The 24935-nt window shown below is 32.7% G+C and overlaps 1 protein-coding gene across 3 annotated transcripts in view; it reads right to left on the reverse strand.

The window, feature by feature from the left end:
- The window catches only part of EPHA5 (EPH receptor A5), a 417840-nt gene that overhangs the window by 321274 nt on the left and 71631 nt on the right, over window positions 1-24935 (reverse strand). For 2 of the 3 annotated variants that reach the window (XM_072940769.1, XM_072940771.1), the window contains exon 3: window positions 15919-15960. The exons of the other annotated variant lie outside the window; for it this stretch is intronic. The gene's annotated coding sequence lies outside the window, so the exon portion shown is untranslated. The remainder of the gene's footprint in view (window positions 1-15918; window positions 15961-24935) is intronic. 3 annotated transcript variants of the gene reach the window in all.

Consider the following 24935-nt stretch of genomic DNA (forward strand, 5'->3'; position numbering starts at 1 on the left):
TTCTTTGGCATATTTACTTAGTCTGAAGTGAATACTGTTTAAATAAATTCATTGAATAAATACATGACTAAACAGAATTTTGTCATGTCTTTTCTTTTTTTGAGCGACACACCATGTGCCACAAAATGCTGCTACCTTTCACACATTGGGTGGCTTTCATTTATATTTAGACGTATTTTTTTCGTATGCAAAATGTTCTCAGATAGTTGTAAAGCAGTAAGAAGAATAATTTAACATCATGGTAACAATTTACGCTGCACTTCTTAAACAAAGAATATACAGTTTTTCCTCCATTAAGTCATGCAAGTTATGTATTAGGGTTTGCATCAAAATATGCTTGCATTGAAACATAATAAAAAGCTCTCCTAGGGATTGGCCTGTTTGAGATTTCTTACATATTTTTACACTCTGCTTTTGGATTGCAGAGTTACGTGCTTTTTGATTCTTAGGGATAGTTTCTCCAGCTTTTGCCAGGAGAGTGCTAAAACTTTTAACCATTCAAGATGTTTTCTAATCACCTTTTATAAAAGAAAAGGTGACTATACATTTCCTTAATCTTTGATTTCCATCATTAATTGCACTTGAGATATTTTCCACTGAATCAGAAACTTATTCTTAGATCAGTTTTTCTGAAGTAACACCCTCTGCTGCCACTTTTATACCTACATTCTCCTTTACTTCTCTTCATAGCACTTATGCCACCTGATCTATATTAACTGTTTTATTTTCTTTTTCTCTGCCTTCCTTTCCTAGGACAATAAACTGCATGTTACCAGGCACTTCTGTCACTGCTTTTTAAAAAAATTATTTCATGCTTGTGTCCCAGCACATGGTATGATCTATCAACATTTTTTGGAATGAATAGATGAATACATGACTGAATTCATGTTTCATTTCTAATTCATTGTGTTTCAGTAGAAGTATCTGGCACAAAATATTAACTATGTTGAATCTACTGAGTTTCAAAAAGATTCATCACACTTTTATGCTATTTCAATCCAAAATGAAAGCTAAGTTATACATATTTTTTTAAATGATACAAAGTATACCATAAACTTGTCCTCCAATTATTCAATTGTATAATCTTGAAATTTAACTATAAGTGAATCAATTAACTCATTTTTACTATTCTTTAAAGTCACATGTCATAGTTTATTCCTGTTTTATCACATACATTTCTGGCAAAGATGACTTGAATTCTCATTTAGAAACACTGGCAACTTATTTTAACATAGTCTATTAGTTCTTCTCTAGTTAGATGTGTGAGACACAGAAATAGAACATTGTGTGATGGAACAGATGCTGTGAGTTTATATGAGGATGCTGATGACAGATGCCACCTTACAGCATTAGCCAATAAATTTAATAGTGACTATTACACTACTTACAATTACTCAAATGAGCTAGGCTATGGGCAATCCCAACTGCACAATCTCACTCTTGTATTATGGATATAATAAATACTCAAAATTGATTTATAAGGAAATAATAAAAAATTATTTTAAGGCAGGTACCATGAATCATCTCAGGTTTTTATTTAGGGAAGTGCTTTATACTCTATAAATGAACTAAAAACTAAAAGAGAAACTAAGAACAAAATTTACTCAGTTCAGAATTCACTGGAGATAGTTAAGTAACTTTGAAGATTAAACCAAGGACACATTTTCCAATAGAGGAGATATTAGTTATAATAGAAGTACAGTCACTAGGATTATTGTCCCCCTTTTTTTGAACAACTAACAAATATGAATAGTTAAAATCCTATTACAATTAATTGGATGGAATGTTCAATTATTTCGTCAGTGAGGAATTATGTTTTATCTTACATCACTGAAAATAAATGTCTGTTTCACTTCAAGTAGTTTTGTTTATATAGTTTGAGTATAGTGGTATTTATCATAGGACACTTTTGAATCTGTGTATGTGAAATAATTAAAATGAAAATCAGTCAATATATTTTAGTCATCTTACAGTCCTGCCAGAATGTAATTTCACTAGGTTTTCTGTCTCCATCATTGATTATTTCAGCAACAGAGGTAACAGAAATGCACAAATTATATTTGCTTTGTTCCAGTATGTCAGGATTAAGTGGCTCTAAACATGATTCAGAGAGAAGAACCTGGATACAGAGAATGTATGTGAGAAGTGACCCCAGGAAGTGCAAACAAGAAAGTGTGAAGCAGGGAAAAGAAGCTTGGGTTAATGATATTACTGCTGTAGGCTATGGCCACTTAGCCTTCTAAGGACCCTCTAGGAAAACTATATGGAACAGGCTTCAGGACAATCCCTTGAGAAATGGGAAATCTTGCTATTATTCATTGACCATCCTGTTCCCCTTTGTTTCAATGTTAACCTTAACCAAGGGACATTAACTCCTTAAAACTTACAAGTTGCTCGTAATTGCGTCCAAGCAAGATCTTAGGTACAAATAAAACTCTTCAACAGTACTATATTGTATTCTTAAAATTTACCTAAAGGGTAGATCTTATGTTAAATGCTCTTATGATTATGCATATACAGAATCACCATCATCATCATCATCATCATCATCAAGGGGATGGGAGGAAACTTTGGGAAGTAAGGGATCCATCTATGGCATTAATAGTGGTCAGTAATGATTTCATAGGTATATACTTATCTTTAGACTCAAGGTGTTGTATACATTAAATACATACAGCATCTTATGTGACAACCATACCTCAATCAAGTGATTTAAAAAAAAATATATCCTCAGAAGACAAAAGGAAAGAAAGTCCTTAATGCAAAATGAAAGGCCAAAGGTAGGCTGGAAACTAAACTGCTGGTAAACTCAGTTGGGGCGAGAATATATGGGCATCTACTACAGAGATTTTTGTCTTTTGTGTCATGCATCAAAATTAATGACTGCATGTGTATGTGAATGTGTGTGTTGTGTAACCTGTGTGTTTGTGTATAATTTAATTTTGCTTTAATGCAAACACTTATTGAAGACTTAAAAATTATTGCTAGTAAGTTTCCAGAAATTAACGAGTTCAACACAAATGGTAGCATATAAGACTAGCTCTTGATATGCTGATTTTACTACTACTAATTTAACATTTTATTTTCATTATAGAAGTGCAATACTTGTATATAAAGGTCTCTTAAAAATTAAGTTATTGGAAACGTCATCACTGAATATAAAGGTAGTTTTTAACCATTTTGTGTTCCCTAAATTTTTCTCCCCAAAATTCCTCATGAAGAATTTCTTCTTTTAAAATAAGCAGGATTAAAATCAAATTAATTTAATAGCCTTGTATCTTAATATCCAAAACTAGATTTTTATCTACTAGTATAGAGTTTAGAATATATTTTTAGTTTCCTATATTTACCTCGAGACAGATCTCTTTTTCTCATCTTTTCATTTCTTTATTTTTTATTTTTTTGGTTATGTCAGGGGTCAGGGAGAAAAGAAAAAAAATAACTTGCTACATTTCTTTGGAGCAAAAAAGAATCAGTATAGCTTGAACTGTGTCCAGATCAGCTTTCTGCCATCTCTAGAATACTTGCAGTCTAAGCTCATATAAATGCCACTGAATGAAGGGAAAAGGTCAGGAGTAAGCTTGGGGCTGCCCCTTTGTTCAACTTTCAGTCATGCTAATCTGTATACAGGCCTATCCCTTGAGGCCTCAAGCTCTTCCTTGAAATTCTCTGCTTCTGTTTCATTCATTTTTAGTGAAAGAATATTCTCTGAAACTCTAGGATATATTGAAGGTCAGAGGCAAAGCTAAACAGGTAATGCCACAGGGTCCTTTCCAGTAATAGACACAAATTAACTTATGAGCCATAGGACTTTCCTCGTATCTCTTTCTTTTAAATCAAAAATACAAAGAAAAAAGTATCTATATTCTTTCTAGTTCCTCACAATCAACAGGATAATCACTTTCTCTAAACAATACCAAAGCTTCCAATCAAATGACCAAAACTTAATAGAATTTTTGAAAAATTATCAGTAGGGCCTAAAAACACACTAGAGATCTGAGTTTCTGTTATAGATGTGTACATGTCCAGATGATCCCTTTCTTATTGCTGTCAGTCCACATTGAGTGTTATATTATTTTTAAAACAAATCTTGTGTCCAAAGCGTATATGAAAAGGACTGAAAGAGATTCAAATATGATGTCAGCCAAGTAATCTGCAACTTGAAATTAAGTCTTCAAGAGCTAGACGTTCTGCCTAAAACAAGTAACAGTAAAAGCATGAGTCTGAGCCATAGTCTTTAGGGTCAGAGTTACAGAATTAAAGAACAAATACAAAATTGTCCAAGAAGTAGGAGGTGTGAAACAAGGATAAAATTAGCAAACAATTGGATAGGTAAAGATTAAATGAAGTGATACCTGGACTATAGGCAAGAAAGGACACACAGGGTTTACCACCTGCTTTTTTCAGTTATTGAACATTACTGATGCATCACCTTAAAATGGCAGCAAAATTGAGGTGGAAAATTTGGGAGATTCTGAATAATTCATGAAAGAATGTGGGGATTTTAGGAGTTTGAGATTATTTGGAATGAACTGAAATAACAGTTTGATTTATAACCAGGGAATCTTTATCTCAGGAAGATTATACTTTTCCTACTTTTCTGGATGCCAACATTGACTTTCCTAAAAACACATCTCTTTAAAGTATTAATTGGAAATGAAGACTGAGTGGGGTTCTGTGCCTTTCTGGTATTCAAAATTATAAGACCCGCTGTCTTTCCTTGAAGAATTGGGTTCAGTCAAGAATTTTTCTGCAGTACTGTGTTACTTTTACTCTCTTGGAAGAATACAATCCCTGCTCATAGCTTTTACTGCAAAATTGTTTTTAAACTCTTAACAGTGGGTGCATAAGATGAGCAAGAAGGACAGTCAATAAGGTCCTCTTTGGGTTAAAATTTGAAGCCATTAACCTGTGGCCATTTGAGTTGTCATAGCTTCTAGCTAAAAACTAACATATCATACTTCTTAATAAAGATTAAACATATCATTTGGAATGAGTAAATAGAAATAGTTTAACAAATTAATAAGCAACACAACCAATAAAGAACAAAAAAATTAATGAACTTAAATGTGAAGATATATTTCAATGAGAAAAAAAGTTAGACTTAGTGGGGATGCCAAATGTGTGAAGCACAGCACTATTACATGAACAAATAGTATCATAATAGTAAAATAAAGGTTACTAGAACTTCAGAGAGGCACTGTGATGTAGGGAAAGAACCAGTAGACCTGAGTTTAAATTCTACTCATCTTTTACTCATTAAGTAGTTTTAAGCAGTTTAATTAGCCTTTCAGAGTACAGATTTCCTGATCTGTAAAATGAGATTGTAGGTAAGGGGTGAGGAACAAGTTCTACAAGGGATAGTAATAATATGTTTTGAAGATTGACTGGAAAAAATATATGAAAATTCCTTGGAACAGTGATTTTATACAGTAGGTGATTAGATGTTATTCCTTTTTTCTATGCTAGAGAAGAATCGTAATACTTATACACTTTGGTTAAATTATTAATTTCAGTAAATCTCATGAGATCAAAACATCTTAGAATTGTAAAGGTGTTCTTAAATTACTGATAACAGTGACTTAAGTGACAAACTGTGTTAACTAGTGTCAGCAGTAAATTAATGTATTATCTTGATTGTAGCAAACTAAATTAAAAAATACATGAATTAATAGTAAAGGTAAAGATAAATATAATGAAAGTTCTTTGCAGAAGAATGAAAACTAATAAATGACAGAAAATGATAATCACCATTTTTACAACTTTCCATGTTATAATTCATTCAATCAGTATAATCAGTGGATGCTAAAACTACTGCATGAAACTATATTAGAAAACAAGATACGGACAGGGTGTCCATTATCACTCCACATATTAATTACAAATTGGAAATTTTAAAAATACATCTTCTAAAGTGAACAAACTCAAGATAATTCATAGAATTGCATCCTCATACCATGATATTCCTGGTTAGTGCAATATTAAGTACTCAATATGTCCTACAAAATATTCATCCCCAAAATGTTTCATCTGAATCCTTTCTGGCCTCAAAGTCTAATGTTCACTCATAGGGAATAAAAGAATAAGGCTAACACCACTACAGGAAACATATTCAGAATGTGGGATATTCTCTAAAGTAACTGGCCTGAAATAGTTAATGTCATTAAAAAATGAGAAGATTGTTTCATATTGGGACAAGACTGTAAAGGTAAGGGAGTATATGTATCTTTCCCAATATATAAAATTTTATACTATTAATAATAGAATCTTTAACAATTCTGGAGCAGAGAATTGACATAGTTGTGCTTTTTCAGAAATATCACTCTTACAGCTATATGGAAAAATGATAGATTCTATTGTAGTAGTGCTGTGAGAGAAGAGGCTTAGTTAAGTCTAAGTCACAAATAATTAAGATAATGAGATTCTAGATTTAGTCCTTGATTAAATGTGATTTGCAAAGAAATGGTGAGTCAAACATCCTGAAATTGTGCCAGTCACCAAGACATTAATGTAGAGGTTGGCACAGTCATAGTGAGAGATGACTTCCATTTGGGCATGGGATACCTCATGCCCAAGCGGAATTTGAGCATCGACAGCTTACAGATAATGGCTACAATTTCAGGTGGGAATTGAATCTTCTAGGGGTATATAGAGCTAGAAGAGGGCTAAAAATAAACCTTTTAGCATATTGTGTTAAATTTTACTTGTTGCTTCTATAACAAATTGTCATAAATCTAGTGGCTTGAAACAGCACAAGTTTATTCTCAGAGTTCTGGAAGTCAGATGTCTGCAGTGAGTTTTACAGGATTAAAATCAAGTTGCATGCAGGGCTGGTTCCTTCTGGAGGTTCCAAGGAAGAATCTCCTTGCCTCTTCCAGCTTCTAGGTGCCACATACATTCCTTGGCTTGTGGCTGCATCACTCCAATTTCTGCTTCCCTCATCACATTTTCTTTCTTTCTCTGACACTCTTCTTCTGTAGTCAAATTTCCCTCTCCCTCCTTCTTATGCAGACACTTGTGATTACATTTAGCCCACCCAGATAATCCAAAATAACATCTGCATCTCAAAGTCTTGAACTTTAATCATATCTGCAAAGTTCCTTTTACCCTGGAAGGTAACATTCACAGGTTCTGTGAATTCAGATGTTGACATCTTGGGGAGACCTTTAGCCTACAACACACATCAACACAAATTCATAGGCTAAGATATTTTCTTTTTGAAGACTGATAACGGGGAGCCAGAGAAGTAAAGAAAAAGGAAGAAGGGGATAAAAGGAGACATTTTGGCTATATTAACCAAAGGAGGTAACTATAACAGAGCACTTTCCACACAGCTGCTGTAAGTCATTGCATATATGCTTCCTGACAATACTGATCACATTTTTTTTTGCAAAATTCTTGGCAGATCTAAATTTAGTTAACTGAAAGTTTCTCTCATTTTTCACTAGCATTTCTAAGTAGAATTTATAGGCTGACCTTAATTTCCTCTGCTCATACTCAGCCTATACTCTTGAGATGCAGATCTTGGAACATGTTCCAGGATTTACTAGACTATTCAAGTATAGGCACTGACACTCCAATGAGACCACATGCATCCGCATATGTTAATCATTTTGCTAATGACTACTGAATGGTTAGTAAGTGCCAAGTATATTAGAGAGATAGTGTTCACTCTCATTAAAAAGTTTACATTCTACAGAGCTTGACCAAAAACCATGGGACACACATACACAGGTATTCAATTCTAAGATGCCATTGATTGTAAAATACACAATTATTTTATGTAACACTAGGAAATTAAATATTATATTATTGGACTATGCCACAACACCAAAATCATATTCCATTTATATTAAGATAAATCTCCAATTCCAGAGATATTATATGGTAGGAATTAATGTGTCCTGAAATTGATAAAATGTTGCAGTTTAATATCTTTTGTATTGCTGTGCCCATATTAATTGAAGAAAGGGGATTAATGAAGTTTAACAGTACAGGAGATTTTTTTGAGTTCTACTCAAAGGGAAAGAAGTTATTAGGCCATGACAAAAAAGGTTGTTTTTGTTTGTTTGATTACTTATCTGTTTTGTACTCTTGGCTATTGATTCAACGAGATATCAAACCAAAGAGAAGAGAGATTAAAAACTTAGATCTATACTTGATTTAGATCTAATCTCTAGAATTTAGACCTAGAGAATGAGAGAGTTGTAGCAATATACAACTGGACAAATGAGGACACTGAAGAATCAATATTACTTTTTATACTTGGCTTGGTTAGTTTCTTTGAGCTTTGAGTTGACTCTCATATAGGATGAGTTGGCTAGACAACATTATTTGAACACTGGCTTGAAGGGTGAGAAAGTAGAAGACAAAACTCAGAGAAAACCATTGACAAATACATGGAAGCATGAAAGAAAAGCCCTCTCTAGAAAATTTAAAGTATTTGATATTGTTGATACATACACTGTGTCAGGCCCTGTGGGGGTGCTCAATATTAATGACATTACTCATCATGGCAAGTGCATACTGATGATTCACAGCCTTTGAAATGTCATATATTTGAAATCTATATATGTATGTATACAAAATATAAAATCATGCTTTTCAAATAAGCTTTAGAAAATGTAAAATAAAAGTTGAATAGCCCCACTGCAGTCAGTGATGTTTAGCACATAGGAAACACCAAATTTACTTATTTATTTTGAAATTATCTTAGTAATTTACAATTTCAGAATGCAATATGATAATATATTTACAGGTAGCAGCAGGAGAGCTGGGAGCAAAACTTAGTCTGACTGGTTTCCAACATCTTAGCCCTTAAACTATGACTTCTCAGGTCCAAATCCTAGAATCATCAATTTCAAGTCAACTCTGTTTAGGTAAAATAGCAAAAAAGAAACCCAACTAAACAGAGTAATAAAAGACACAAGATTATTTCTGTTAGAGGATTTATTAACCTAACACAATAAATTAATTAGATTTGATAGTCTCTGTTTCACAGGAAAGAAATGAAAGAGACAGGGTTAGTTTCTATGAAAGAAGAATTTTCTCTTATGGATCTCACTATCATTATCATCAGCATGCTTGTGAGTACCTACCAAAAACAGTTACACAGCGAACAATCAGGAAATAATTTAATGTTATATGTCAGGTAAGCTTCTCTGGGAGATATACTGAAACTACAGGAAGACATTAGGCAGGAAAAACAAAGAAAATGTTTAGATTGGTAGTACAAATGCTAATCCATTGTCAGAAAGGTCATGTTCACAGTCAACAACTGTTCAAACAGAAGCTTTAAAGCAAGACTCAGCTAACTTTTCTGTAAAGAGCCAGACAAAAATATTTCCAGCTTTGTGGTCCATATGGTCTGCAATGAAACTACTCAAGTCCTCCATTGTAGCATGAAAACAGCCATAGACCATGTATGAATGGATGGGTGTGGCTTTGCTACAAAAAACTTCATTTATAAAAACAAGGAAGAATTCATACCTCAGTCTGACAATTTTTGCTTTCAATGATTAAGATGAAATGTGAGCCAAATCCAAAATAGAACTGAGAATCATAAAATTGAGCAAGCCATTTCAGTAAGTGGTCCAACTGCCTAGGCAGTAGTGATTCTCAGAATCAGATCGATTATGATTTTTGGTGAACTATCAGGTTTGGCCTGGAAGGTTTTCTGAATCCGGGATGACAAGAATAGGCTAAAATTAGGGTTAAACTCTAACCTCAGTTGGGGACAAAATCATCTAAATAAAAAATCCACATCAAGGATAAAGAAGACAATGAGCTCGCTAGAATACATTGACCACCATGGCTCATAGTGAGAAGAAAGGTACGCTGTACTAATTGCAGCCGTTTATTTCATATCCCATCTCCTGCTGGCACCATATACTAAGCAAACCTGCTTGCTTAGGAATTGTTTCAAGAAATAGGTGGAACTAAGCCCTAGTAATTTAAAGACAGCATATCATTGTTTGCTATTGAATCCTGAGACTATAACAGTGTGTGGCACACAATAGGCATTTAATCACTATTTGTTGAGTGTTTAGCACCTGGCAGCTATTAAAGGTCTTTCCAGTGGAAGATGGTAAATTAATACCATATTTTTCTTAGGATTTACTTTCTTTATAATATCAGACATGAAATTTTGCTGAAGAAGATATTCTGTAGTTACTATTGTATCCTTTGTCACTTTAATTCCAAAGCATATTACATTTCATATTTTTATATTTAAAATTTTAATTCTGAGTAAAGGACTACAGTAATAAATGTATTCTAGATGGAGGATATGGAGCAATTGGTCTACTGACTCACAATATAGAACAGTGATGAGCAATGGAATTTAATTTTTCATCTCATTGTCTCTTCCCTCTTAAGACAGTCTAGTGTCACCCTCATGAAGTAGCAGATTGATTCAGTTCTACTTTAAATAAGCCTTGACTCAGAGTGAAAATCAGCCTTGTTGAAGGAACTCCTGAGCAGGGAAAAAAAAAATCCCAGGACATTTGAGAGCAATTGAGTATTTAAAGAATCATTCAAAGGAGAACCCTCAGTAAGTATCAGAGTAAGCAATTTTATCCATATTAAAAAAAATGAAGAGCTGGGTCTACTCAGGCAAGAACTGAATATGTCATTTTATAGAATCTTAATATAACAAAAATGAAACATGTGTCACTAATCCACCTTGTCAGCTTATACAGCTTTTGAGAGTGAAAGGTTCTCAGTAATAACATTAATTATTATTAAATATTACTAGCTTAGTGTTGTAGAGAATATAAACACCAATGCTTACACAGCCTCTTAGTAAAATGTACTTTAATTTTTTTAGGACATTTTAGAGTTGGCTATCAATTTCAAACATAACATATTGTAGAACTGCCATTTAATAATTTTCAGAACTAGCAATTGCAAGCCATTTCTTCTTAAGTGGCACATGTTCCACTTTTTGTCTTCTCCTCATCTTTACCACCTGCTAGCAGTGTTTTAGGCAACAAAACAGCAGTGTTCTCAGCAGCCTCCTCCAAAATGGTAACTATTCAGATGTTCACAATAAGCCAAAACCTTTAAGACTATGACAAATGCTTTTTATTTTTAAATTTATTTTCATTGTCCCTTCACTCTTTAATTGTAATTAAAAATTGTAAAAGTGTTTTAAAACTCTACTTAGGGTGTATATGTGAACATATAGGTATATAGATTAAAAAAAATCAGAGTTGAATTAAATATCTGCATTTGTCTATCTATAATTATATATATTTGTTGAATCAGTTCTCTGACATCCAGAAATTAACTATCCTTCTTTGGCATTATTTTATAGTTCCTGGCTTTCTAATTATTTTTCCTCCTGTGAACAAATGTTTGGCTTTTTTTTCCCAGGTGGAAAGTGTCTTAGTCTGTTCAGTCTGCTCTCACAAAATACGACAGACTGGGTGGCTTACAGAAACCAGATACTTATCTCTCACAGTTCTGGAGGCTGTGAAGTCCAAGATCAAGATGCCAGCAGATTCAGTCTCTAGTAAGAACCCTCTTCCTGGTTCATAAACAGCTATCTTTTCACTGTGTCCTCACATGATATGAGGGGCAGCGATCCCTCTGGGGCCTCCTGTACAAAGGCACTGATACCATCCATGAGGGATCTGCTCTCATGATCTAATCAATTCTCAAAGGTTGTACCTCCTACTACCATCTTTTCGGGGGTTAAGATTTCAACATTTGACATTTTGGGGAGACAAACTTCCAGTCTCTAGAGAAAAGTGATGCTCAATATTCATCATGTTCTTTTTTAAATGAAAACTTTTTATTAGTCAAAAGAAAATTTGATAATATATAAGCAGTTTGAAAGGTGTAAAACCAACAAATATTGAACAATGACTCAATTTAACAATAATTTTGAATATTGAATAAGTCTGTTTAAACAGTGTATCTAGAATTAACTATTGGTAGAAAAATCCGTTTATGATATTGTAAATTATTGATGTCTTCTATGTACTGTTTATTTGGCATTTCAAACGAAGTTAAAACTTCTGATTAATTTTAAGAAAGAGCAAAAGGCAATGTTTTAATCAAAATATAAAATAAGATTGAATATTTTAAATTGATCCCTATACTAGTAAGAGAACAAATGAAACTAATGGTCACACAGTTTTAGAGATCTAAACAGTTATAAATGCCCAATTTTCTTCAAGGAAATAAACGTGACTATAGATTGGTCTGAGTAGGATGATACTCACAACTTTAAAAATAAAACTGTGTGGGTAGGTTTCATTATTTTATCCACATTTTACTAGAATGAAGTAAAGACTTGAATGAGCTAAGAATGTAAAAAATTACATTACAGTGCTTTTGTATTTGGGATGAAGAATAGTCAAAAGACAGACATTTACAAGGGCAACCTTGAAAGCATACAAATACTCATTTTTTCCCACTGAACTACAAAGTGCAAGGAGAAATTATAAAACAGATGATATTATTCTGCATACTAAAAGTTTAATTTAATTAAATAAATTTATTTAAGCACCTACTTTTGAAAAATAATATGCTAAGTGATCAGATTTAGACACAAATGACTCAATGCTTGACCTCAAGGAATTCAGTCTATTAGAAGGACAGACAAGTTAAACCAACCAAACAATACAGTGTGATAAATTCCTTAAAAAAGGGGAGGAAAGAGCCTAAAATTTGATAAAAAGAGGTGGCCTAAACTCAGCTTATGGTAGAAGTGGGACAGTCTGGGAAAACATTCCTAGAAAAAGTTAACTGAAAAAAGTGTTCAAGGGTAAACAGTCATTCAAGCAGACAGGTGGAGCAAAATTTTCCATTTCATGTTGCAAAATGTTTCACAACTAAATGAAAATATATTTACTCGGACCAAAAAATTGTATACATAGCATGTAAATTTTTTTAGGGAAAAAAGTTGACAGACATGTACATTTTCTTTCAATTGATTTTGGACATATTTTATGATAAATAGCACTGATTTGGGTCCTCACAAAATGACAGGTACTCAACAGATTTGGGAGGAAATGAAATGATAGAGATTAGTGACAAATTAGGATAGTTACTTATTTCTTATTTTTGCTTGGTTTACTTAAGAAAATTACATGAAGTAGTTTATATGCAAATAAATATTTTTAAAGCTTAAAGCTTTTTAACTTTAAAGTTCAAGCTTTTGCAGTTTAGTTCTACTAACCCTCTTGCAGATAGATATATGAGATAGAAAAACATCTAATTGAAGGCAATGTAGAATGATCAAATCTAGCAGCACCTGGAGAGAACTCTGTCCTTAAGTAGAAACTGAGACAAATGAGATTTACAAATTTTCAGATTTTACCTGAAGGCACCTTTCAATTGAATACCACTCATGCAGTAGATAATCATGACTTTACTAGATTAAGGTGTCAGAGGACAGAGTTTGGGGCAAGGAAAGCATTTGGTAATTTAAGGAGAAAACTCTGGAAAGAGTAAGTTTGTTAGGAGATGGAAAAAAGTGTTTCAAAACTGCACAAATCCTGATTAAACACTAGATTTTTTATGCATGGAAGAAAATGCTGAGCACTCCCCCACCAGCAGTAGCAGCTCAAATCTGAAAGATCTGAATGGCTATTTCAGTTGCTACCCATGCAAGGGAGACACAATTTGAGTTCAGCCAAGTAAATTTCATGCTTGAATAAAAATCAACCCTCTGAGGAGAATTATAACAGTATGTAGAGTCTCTACAATGTCTCATATTTAATAAATTTAATAAAATGACCAGTCAGAAATCATGAGAATGCAAATAAGCATTAAAATATAACATTTATACAGAAAAAAATGTCAATAGAAAACCTTCCTGAAATTATCAAGATACTGCAATTAACAATCTAGGAGTCTAAAGTAGCTATTAAAATATGCTCAATTAGTTAAAGAAAAATATAGTCACAATGAATAATCACATGAGAAATCATCAAAGAAAAAGAACTATATTAAAAAAAGAACTGAATCAATGCAGTGAAGGTAAGACGTACAATAACTGAAATGAAGATTTTACTGCATGAATTGATAAGAAGTAGGATGTAGCAAAAGAAAACATTGGTGAACTTTAAGATCAGTTGAAAATATCCAATCTGAATAATTGAGAGAGATATTAATCACTCTAAAATATAAGTAATTGATGTCTTAGAGGAGAAAACAGAGGAAATAGGGAAGAAAATTACTTGAATAAATATTATGGCACCAAATTCACAAATTTGGGAAAAAAGCATCAAACTACAGACACAGGTACTTCAAAAAATCACGTCATTGTCAAACTGTGGATATCAAAAGATAAAGACATATAAAGACAAAAGATAAATGATGCATTACAAACACAAGAACAGGAATTAAAATAACTGCTGATTTAACAGTATAAAAAATGGAGTTTAGATTACAACAGAATAACATGTTTAATGTGCTGAAAAAAGATACTGTCAATGCTGTTATTTAGAGAAACACCCCTTCAAAAATGAAGGGAAAAAGAGACATTTTATGTAACCAAAATAGAGAATTCTTTATATTCAAACTTGCATACAAAAAATGCTAAGGAAGTAATTCAGGCTGAAGGAAAAGAACACCAGATGATAACTTGAATATATATGAAGAAGTACAGATGCTAAATGTGCGTAAATTAAAAAAAAATTGTTTCCAGCCAAAATGGAGTAAATGGGACCAGATTTACTTTCCCACCCAAAACAACTAAAAATCTAGACAAAATAAATGAAACAATGAATCACAGCAGCAATGTAAAAGTGATCCTAAGAGACTGGAAAGAAATGAGATGTGCCATATAACTGCTTCAGCTTACTGTCTGGAAAGCTTAACTCAGGCAGAACTCAGCTGTCTCTCTGAGTAGAGATGGATCTGAGAGTTCAGGAATGTAAGGCAGTCAAAGTTCACAGTGCAGAGTACAAGAGAGGAGAAAGGAAGAGAGAGAATGAGAGAGAGGGATCCAGATTTCTCTAGTGTCAGCATAATAATGTTGATGAGTTCATATATGGAAAATACCTGACTTCAGAAAAAGAATCATCAAAAATGATTAGAAATAACAATCTGCAAAGTTCAAACAGAGTGAAGAATATTCCTTGTTCTCAAAAGCCAGAGTGGAAAATCTCATAATTCAAAAAGTAACAGATGGAATACAAAAGAGATTTTACTTAATGGTTTATAAAATTAACACTAGACTAAACACTGATCTGCTTCCATCTAGTGAAGTTCAAAGACAATATTCACAAAGATCAAATAATTTCTGTGTAAGTTAACTGTGTCCTGAAAGATAGCTCAATATCTACAGGAATAGAAAAAATACCCATCATCCAACAAGAACAAACTCACAATGTCTATCATCTTATCAAATATTATCATGCACCCCACAAGCAGAATAAACTGCCCATAAGAAAAAGAAAAAAAAAACCACTATCAAAATAATCTGAGATATGACACAGATGACAGAGTTAGTAGGTAGGGATATTGAATATATAGTGACAAAAAATATCCAAAAATGAAATACAGAATAAATAAAGCATCATTATTTGCAATGGCCAAAAACTTGGAACAACTCTAACTCCCATCAAAAATGGAATGGTTAAACAGTCAGTGAGATATTGATGCAACAAAATGTTACTCAGTATCACATAAGAATGGTAATACAGAACTCATATATAGAACTATGTGGATGAATAGTAAAATAATCTTTCAATGAGAAGCCAAAGAATATAGTAAATTCTGTATGAATCTATACAATTTTTCTTAAATGCACATTAATATTAATATAGTGTCAGCTGATCCTAGGTTCAATTCCCAGTACCTCCATTAAAAAAAAATGTGTGATATTATCTTAACAATACATTGTAAATACATGTAACAATACATAGTGATTTGAAAAACCTGAAATATACCCACACTTACATGAGTCTTTTTAACAACTGGTGCTGGTCTCACTGGATATACCTATATGGAAACAAAATCAATTATAACCCTTATCTTACACAATACACAGAAATTAATTCAAGGTGAATAACAGGTCTAACTGTAAAGACTAAAACAGTAAAACTTTTAGAATAAAAACCACAAGAATATCTTCATGACCTTGTATCATTAGTCATCAGAGAAATACTCCAAATTAAAACTACAATAAGATATTGCTAGACACTCACAAGAGAAGCTAAATTGATAATGGCTGATAACAGTCAAATGTCAGTGAAGTTTTGGAGCTATCAGAACTCTTATTCACTGCTGATGGGAATGTAAGTGGCATAATCACTTTAGAAATAAAGGTTTGGAAACTCTTACAAAATAAACATTTAATCCAGGTATCTAAACAAAAAAAATTTTGTCCAAATGTTTATAGAAGCTTCATTTATAACAGCCAAAAACTATGCATAACTCTAATGCCAATCATCAGATGGGTAAATATGTGGTAAATTCATATCATGCATCAATATTATACCAAAAACAAACAACAACAACCCAAACTATTGATACACACAACAACATGGATGACACTCACTGACATTATGGTGAGACAGAGAGTCTGGACAGAAAAGAGTACATACATATGATTCCACAAATATGAAGTTCTAGAAAGGGCAAAACTAATACATGGTTAAAAATCAGAACCGTGTTTATCTCTGGAGTTGAGAGCAACTGACTGGCAGGAACATGAGGAAACATCCGGACTGATGGGAATATTCTATATCATTTTAGGAAATGTGGACTATATGGGTATTCATTTATCAAAATTATATATTTAACATTTGTGCATCTTAATTTTTGCAAATTGTACCTGAAAAAAATGAGAGAGTGAGGAGTGGTAGGAAGCATAGATTAAACAAGAATGCTGATCACAAATACTGATGCTTTCTGGAACTAGGTGATGAATGTATCAGGATTCACTGTACTATATTTGAAATTCTCCACGTCAAAATGTTTAAAAGATAAAAGTGCATGAGCTCCACTATGAAGAGCATGTGTGTTTTTGTGGGGAATTGGGTGCCTGAAATAATTATTGCAAAAAATCAAGGCTAAAAAGGAACTTTATGGAGAATAAAACTGGAAACCGTAGAAAGAAGATCATGTAAATTACTGCCTCTTTTTTAACATAACACTCTAATCAGGAGGAGCATCAAGGTGTAAGAAGGCAGAGAGTTTATGTATTAGAGAGACTCAGGTTTACATTTTTGTTCTTCTTTATTAGCTTTGTTAATTTATGCAAAGCAATTAACCTTTCTGAGCTTCAGCTTATTCAACTCAAAAATGAGATTAATTATCCCTAACTCAAAAGTTGGTAATGAAGATTTGGCAACCTTACTATATTGTAAGCATTTACCACATTGCATGAAATTTACTATGTATTAAATGAAATTTTGTTTTTCTTATTCCACAGCCCACCCTTCATTATCACCTCAGCCTTCTTAAAGAAGCTGTAAGAAATTAGGGTTCATATTATTTGAATTAATTCATGTATGCTTCTTGTCTTGGAAAACAAAGGTCAAGGGTAGGAAGGAATAATATGGTAGAAAGAAAATCAGATTTACACTCAGACTAGAACTGTCTTAGTTACTATCAGCTGTGTAGCTTTAGGTAACACTTCTATTGTGAAATGGATATGCTAAATTACAGGATTAAATAAAATACAATAAACTTCCATGAACAGTGTTGTTTGTATATATTTAGCACTATACAAATTGAAGCTACTTTTATTATTAGCATCAAATAGCATCGAATAAGTATTACAGAAAGGCTTATTTTGTGATCTATCCAAAGTCTAGAGTAGAGGTGAAGTTTCAAAGACTAACTAGTTTGTGTGAAGAATTTTCAATCAAGAAACTGAGTCCTAGCGTTTTGTGAAAATGAAGGGTATATATTTGTGATTTTGAATAGAAGGAGGTTCCCTCACTGATACAAAGGACAAAATATCCTTTATATCCTTTCTTAATGCATTGAATCTGTGGACTTAGAATAATTTTGCATGTATAGTGGCTCACATAATTTAACTAGAGCATAAGCAGCAAAGCTATCTGTCATTTAAGAAGATTTATATGATAGTGCATATTTAGCAAAACTGGAGTCCAAGAGTGAATAAATTTGTTCTGATGCTGAAAGCTGTAATTCTGAAGAGTTGAGCAATGTTACAAAGGCAGCACATAAAAAAAGATGGCTTCTGAGCTATCATTTAGGATTAAGTTGGGAAGAAGTCTTAAATTTGTGAGAAAAATATTATTATAGCACATGTGTCACTTGTTGATATACCTTGCAACAGCTTAAATAATAAAGTTCATTTTCATCTTTTGTAGTAAGTATATAGAAGTACCAGATTTTTGATTTAGCCATAACTTTTAGGACCAAACAGAAACTCTAATGTCTAAAACATTTTTGCCTTATCCACCCCTAAAAATATATTACAGTGCTTACTTTTCATAACCTAACAAATAAGTATCATAGTATAAGGTTATGATGAATCAAGTGACCTATACTAAATTTCTTTGGGGATGTGTGTCATATATCTAGTGAAAATGGGACTCCATAAATAATAAATGAATAATTTAAAGAATTACCAAATATAAGAACACCATGATTGAGAAACAGAAGGCTTACATGAAGTATCTTGTAATATGGAAGAGAATCTCTGGGTTTTATATCTCTTCATGGTCATAAGGAAAAGAGACCATATAACTTGTATATAAAGCTTACATTTAGAAGCACATAAAAGTACCACATACAACACAATATGAGCAACAATACACAAACATTAAAAATGCATTTTTATTATTTCTATGTTGCACATTATCAGAACTAGAAGTGAATAGGGGTGATGTAATAGTTATTTTCTGTAAGTTTTAATTCAATTAAAATGAGCTTCTTAATAATTGCCTTCAATGTCACTGTAGATATTTACTTGTTAACTTATTCTTGGCTCTATGTAACTGGTTTATTCACTGTCCTAAAAATACCATGATCTTTTTTTTTAAAGGCCTTGATTCTTTTTGACAATGCTTCTGTTAATAATATAAGATATTAGGCAGTACGGAAAATTTAAATATAAAAATATATAGTCTCTGTAAGCTCAAACTGTTTGCAATTTATGGCAACTAATTAAAAACATCCCCACAAGGATAAAACCCCAGGCCCAGGTGGCTTGACTGGTGAATCCTACCAACCATTTAAGGAAGAAATAAAACTAATCCTTCACAACTATTGAGGAAGAGGGAATACTTTCTAATTTATTTGTGAGGCAGTTATATCCTAGTAAGAAAAAAAATGAAGGAAGGAAGGAAGGAAGGAAAGAAGGAAGGAAGGAAGGAAGGAAGGAAATCAGGCCAATATTTTCCTTGAATATAAATGTAAAAATTCTTAACAAAATAATATAAAATCAAAGCTAGTGATATGTACAAAATTATTATTAATCACTACTAAGTGGGATTTATTTTCAGAATTCAGTTGTTTTAATTCTGAATGTTATTTAACATAATACACCATGTTATTTCCTCAACAAACTTCAGGAAAAGCATTTGACAAAAATCCAATGTCCGTTCATAATGACCCTACAAATTAGGAATAGAAAGGAATTTCATCAACATCAAAAAGAGTATCTCTGTAAAACTTATAGCTAATGTCATAACTGAAAGTGAAACATTACTTTCCTTATAAGACCAGGAAAAAGAGTAAAATGTCTGCTTTTGATACTTTTCAACACTGTACAGGAATTTCCTATACTCACTGAGCTGTAGACATATCCAGTCAAATTTATGGCATATAACTTACATCTCAGAAAAACTCAAAATGTTTAAGAAGAGGAATGAAATTAATTACCTTTTCTCTTTTACTTTATGTTAATCTCCTGAAGAGTTACAGAGATACAGAGAATAATTTTTTTTCAATATTTGCTATGTTGGATCATGAGATCAATAAAAATGCAGGAATTTTAACTTCACGTAGAATTAAAACAGAAGTTCAAATTGTCTTACTCAGATGCAATAGATTTCAGGGTGTTAATTGGTCACCATTGTGAATATTCATTAAAATTTACCCTATTTTTTTGATCAAAAATTTTCATCTCTTTTAACAGCAGTAAGCTTACATCAGTAAGTCAATCCATTCAAACTGCAAACTAAGTTAATTTCTTAAATATAATTAAAGAATTTTCATTTTTAAATGCCATATTAAGTATTTAGATAAGTACACATAATCTTATATTCTGATAAAATCTATTTTAAACTGATGGTATACATTTCAGCATCATCCATTGTAGACATTTGTATGTAGCTAACTGTATCTATTTCTCATATCTTATTAGAATATCTGTAAGCTATTATTTAAAAAGGAGGGCATAAAAATGATATTTACAAACAAGAAATACAACATATGCACACAAATAGTTCACTCTCCAATATCCTTTAAAATGTAACTGTAATTTACATATATCAGTATTATTTGCAATATCTAGGCTTTGGGTGGGGAAAGATAAAGGGAAGAGTTTTTTATTGATGGTGGTGTTTTATTTCCATTGATAATCTTTCAGTATCAAATCAACAAGGAATACAAACAATTACTCCAACAAGGGAGTAAAAACAAAAAGGGCAGTGAATATAGTAATGAGTGCTATCAAATGCATTCAGGATGTTCTTTTATCCAACTGAAAAAGTCTAATTAATTTGTATCTCTTGCAAATCCCACCTAAAAACATATCTCAAAAATCAAAACTCTAAATTCACTGATAATTAATGTAATCTACTTGAAGGCAGGCTGTGATTCTTATACTATTTTCTACTAATAACTTATATCCTGGATTATTGAAGGATTTCAATGGATATTATTAGTGGAAAGGTATATGTTCAACATGTACATTGAAGGGATGAATGTAATTCAATTCTTAAAAGTATATCATTTGAAACTATACTTATTTTTAGCAAATCTTTTCTATGCCAAAAATTTTCTGTGAAACCATCTCTGAAACCTCTTTGTTAACCGTGGCTTCCAATAGAGAACATCAGCTCATTAACAAGCTATTCAGAAATGCAGCTGTAAGTGTAATTCTGAAAAGAAACACAGACATACACATACAGTGATTTTGTGTATATATGGTGGCATACTATTAAGTACTGTTGCCATGCAAATTATCCTTTCAACAGTGTAAGTATTAATAGAGACGTTGGAAAGTTTGTCTGTTGGTTAATGAGTGTCAGCAATTTTAGTACAAACTATGGCCAAAAAAACAATGTGAAACTTTGGTAAAGTGATTTAATTTCTCTGGATCATATGCAAGCTGACAGTAAAATAATGGAAAATAATATTAGCCACATGTTTTCAGAATGTGACTGGAAAGATGAGGATTTCAAGATATTTTAAAATCTTTGGGAAAAATGATGCAATAAAATCATGTATTTCTATTGTAATAAAATGAAAATTAAAGGCATAGATTATAATCTCATTCAAAAGAGATATTTTTAAGTTTGCTGTTATCTAACAAGAGTTGATATAGTTAAGCTATATCAAGAAATAATGTGGCAAGAATGCAAAGGATTAGGCTAGGAGTTTAATCTAAGAATTAATTAAATCCTATATCCAGTATAGACTCAGTATAACATGGAGTAAAACATTTCATTTTGGATCTGTTTCAGCAGTGCCTCCTGTAGCTCTACAACTTATGACTTCAAAACTGAATGCTAAAGGATTTTTTAAAAAGGATTTTTAGAGGTTTTTAAAAAAAATTTTAACACTTTTTACTGATTTATAATTATTTTACAATGTTGTGTCAAATTCCAGTGTAGAGTACAATTTTTCAGTCATACATGAACATATATATATATTCATTTACATTTTTTTCTCTGTGAGCTACCATAAGATCTTGTGTATATTTCCCTGTGCTGTACACTATAATCTTGTTTATCTATTCTACAATTTTGAAATCCCATCTATCCCTTCCCACCCTTTGCCCCCTTGGCAACCACAAGTTTGTATTCTATGTCTATGAGTCTATTTCTGTTTTGTATTTATGCTTTTTTTTTGTTTTTTTTTTAGATTCCACATATGAGCGATCTCATATGGTACTGTTCTTTCTCTTTCTGGCTTACTTCACTTAGAATGACATTCTCCAGGAGCATCCATGTTGCTGCAAATGGCGTTTATATTGTCGGGTTTTATGGCTGAGTAGTATTCCATTGTATAAATATACCACTTCTTCTTTATCCAGTCATTTGTTAATGGACATTTAGGCTGTCCCATGTCTTGGCTATTGTAAATAGTGCTGCTATGAACACTGGGGTGAAGGTGTCATCCTGAAGTAGGGTTCCTTCTGGATATATGCCCAGGAGTGGGATTCCTGGGTCATATGGTAAGTCTATTCCTAGTCTTATGAAGAATCTCCATACTGCTTTCCATAGTGGCTGCACCAAACTGCATTCCCCTCAGCAGTGTAGGAGGGTTCCCCTTTCTTCACAGCCTCTCCAGCATTTGTCATTTGTGGATTTTTGAATGATGGCCATTCTGACTGGTGTAAGGTGATACCTCATTGTAGTTTTGATTTGCATTTCTCTGATAATTAGTGATATTGAGCATTTTTTCATTTGCCTATTGATCATTTGTATGTCTTCTTTGGAGAATTGCTTTTTTAGGTCTTCTGCCCATTTTTAGATTGGGTTGTTTGGTTATTCTTATTAAGTCATATGAGCTGCTTATATATTCTGGAGATCAAGCCTTTGTTGGTTTCATTTGCAAAAATGTTCACCTGTTCCATAGGTTGTCTTTTTGTTTTACTTATGGTTTCCTTTGCTGTGCAGAAGCTTGTAAGTTTCATTAGGTCCCATTTGTTTATTCTTGCTTTTATTTCTATTGCTTGAGTAGACTGTTCTAGGAGAACATTTTTGAGATGTATGTCACATAATTTTTGCCTATATTTTCTTCTAGGAGGTTTATTGTATCTTGTCTTATGTTTAAGTCTTTGATCCATTTTGAGTTGATTTTTGTGTGTGGTGTAAGGGAGTGTTCTAGCTTCGTTGCTTTACATGCTGCTATCCAGTTTTCCCAACACCATTTGCTGAAAAGACTGTCTTTATTCCATTGTATACTCTTGCCTCCTTTGTCGAAGATTAGTTGACCAAAAGTTTGTGGGTTCATTTCTGGGCTCTCTATTCTGTTCCATTGGTCTGTATGCCTATTTTTGTACTAATGCCATGCTGTCTTGATGACTGTAGCTCTATAGTATTGTCTGAAGTCTGGGATTGTTATTCCTCCAGCCTCTTTCTTTCTCTTCAGTAATGCTTTGGTAATTCTAGGTCTTTGATGGTTCCATATAAATTTTACTATGATTTGTTCTAGTTCTGTGAAATACGTCCTGGGTAATTTCATAGGGATTGCATTAAATCTGTAGATTGCCTTGGGCAGCGTGACCATTTTAACAATATTGATTCTTCCAATCCAGGAGCATAGGATATCTTTCCATTTTTTAAAGTCGTCTTTAATTTCCTTCATCAGTGGTTTATAGTTTTCTGTGTATAATTCTTTCATCTCCTTGGTTAGATTTATTCCTAGGTATTTTATTACTTTGGGTGTTATTTTAAAGGGGATTGTTTCTTTACTTTCTTTTTCTGTTGATTCATCGTTAGTGTAAAGAAATGCAACTGATTTTTGAACGTTAATCTTGTAACCTGCTACCTTGCTGAATTCTTCGATCAGCTCTAGTAGTTTTTGTGTGGACCTTTTAGGGTTTCCTATATATAGTAACATGTCGTCAGCATATAGTGACTCTTTTGACTCTTCTTTTCCAATTTGGATCCCTTTTATTTCTTTCTCTTGCCTGACCGCTGTGGCTAGGACTTCCAGGACTATGTTGAATAGGAGTGGTGATAGTGGGCATCCTTGTCTTGTCCCAGATTTTAGTGGGAAGCTTTTGAGTTTTTCACCATTGAGTACTATGCTGGCTGTAGGTTTGTCATATATAGCTTTTATTATTTTGAGATACGTTCCCTCTATACCCACTTTGGTGAGAGTTTTTATCATAAATGGGTGTTGAATTTTATCAAATGCTTTTTCTGCATCTATTGAGATGATCATGTGGTTTTTGTCCTTTCTCTTGTTGATGTGATGTGTTACATTGATTGATTTACGTATGTAGACTTTTTAAGGCATAAAAAAATCAGGCTAGAAAATTGGATTACTACTAGAATGTGAAGGTTTTGGATAAAGCTACTAGGCTGTGATAAACAATTTTGGTTGTTTATGTCATTCATTAGGAACCTGCTATCTTGGGAAACTCATCCCCTTTCTGTGGGGTTACATGTGTCTGCCCAGCAATTGCTTTGTTAAACGACACAAATGACTCTATGCTCTGATCAAGAAGAACTGGATTTAGAATATCTACCTGGATTGAGTCAACAGATTTTCTTCTTGTGGATTTACTGGGCCTGAGAAACCTCTTTTGTGCAGATGAAGCTATAACATGTAAACCAGGGGAAATCCTGGACCATTGTATGCTACTACGTTGTCTAGACAGCAGAGCAGAGAGACGAACAGAAAGAGAGACAGCAGTGAGAGAGTAAGCGAGAGAGAAAGAGAAGGAGGAAGAGAAGAGGAAGAAGGGAGTAGGAGACAGTGAAGAATGTGGTAAACAAACAGGACATAAGAGGAAGAGGCAAGAGAAAAGGTATTGCGTGGTATCTCTTAGCTCTACAGTTTCTTTCTTTTTTTTTTTTTTTACATTTTTTTATTGAGTTATGGTCATTTTACAATTTTGTGTCAAATTCCAGTGCAGAGCACAATTTTTCAGTTATACATGAACATACATATATTCATTGTCACATTTATTTTTTGCTGTGAGCTACCACAAGATCTTGTATATATTAGCTTTACATTTTCACTTCCTGTTCCCAAGGACTGGCAGCATCCTTTTCTTTGTATTCAATGTTATATCCTTATGCCCTTAATAATAA

Source organism: Vicugna pacos, chromosome 2, assembly GCF_048564905.1.
Source record: "Vicugna pacos chromosome 2, VicPac4, whole genome shotgun sequence".
Taxonomy (NCBI): domain Eukaryota; kingdom Metazoa; phylum Chordata; class Mammalia; order Artiodactyla; family Camelidae; genus Vicugna; species Vicugna pacos.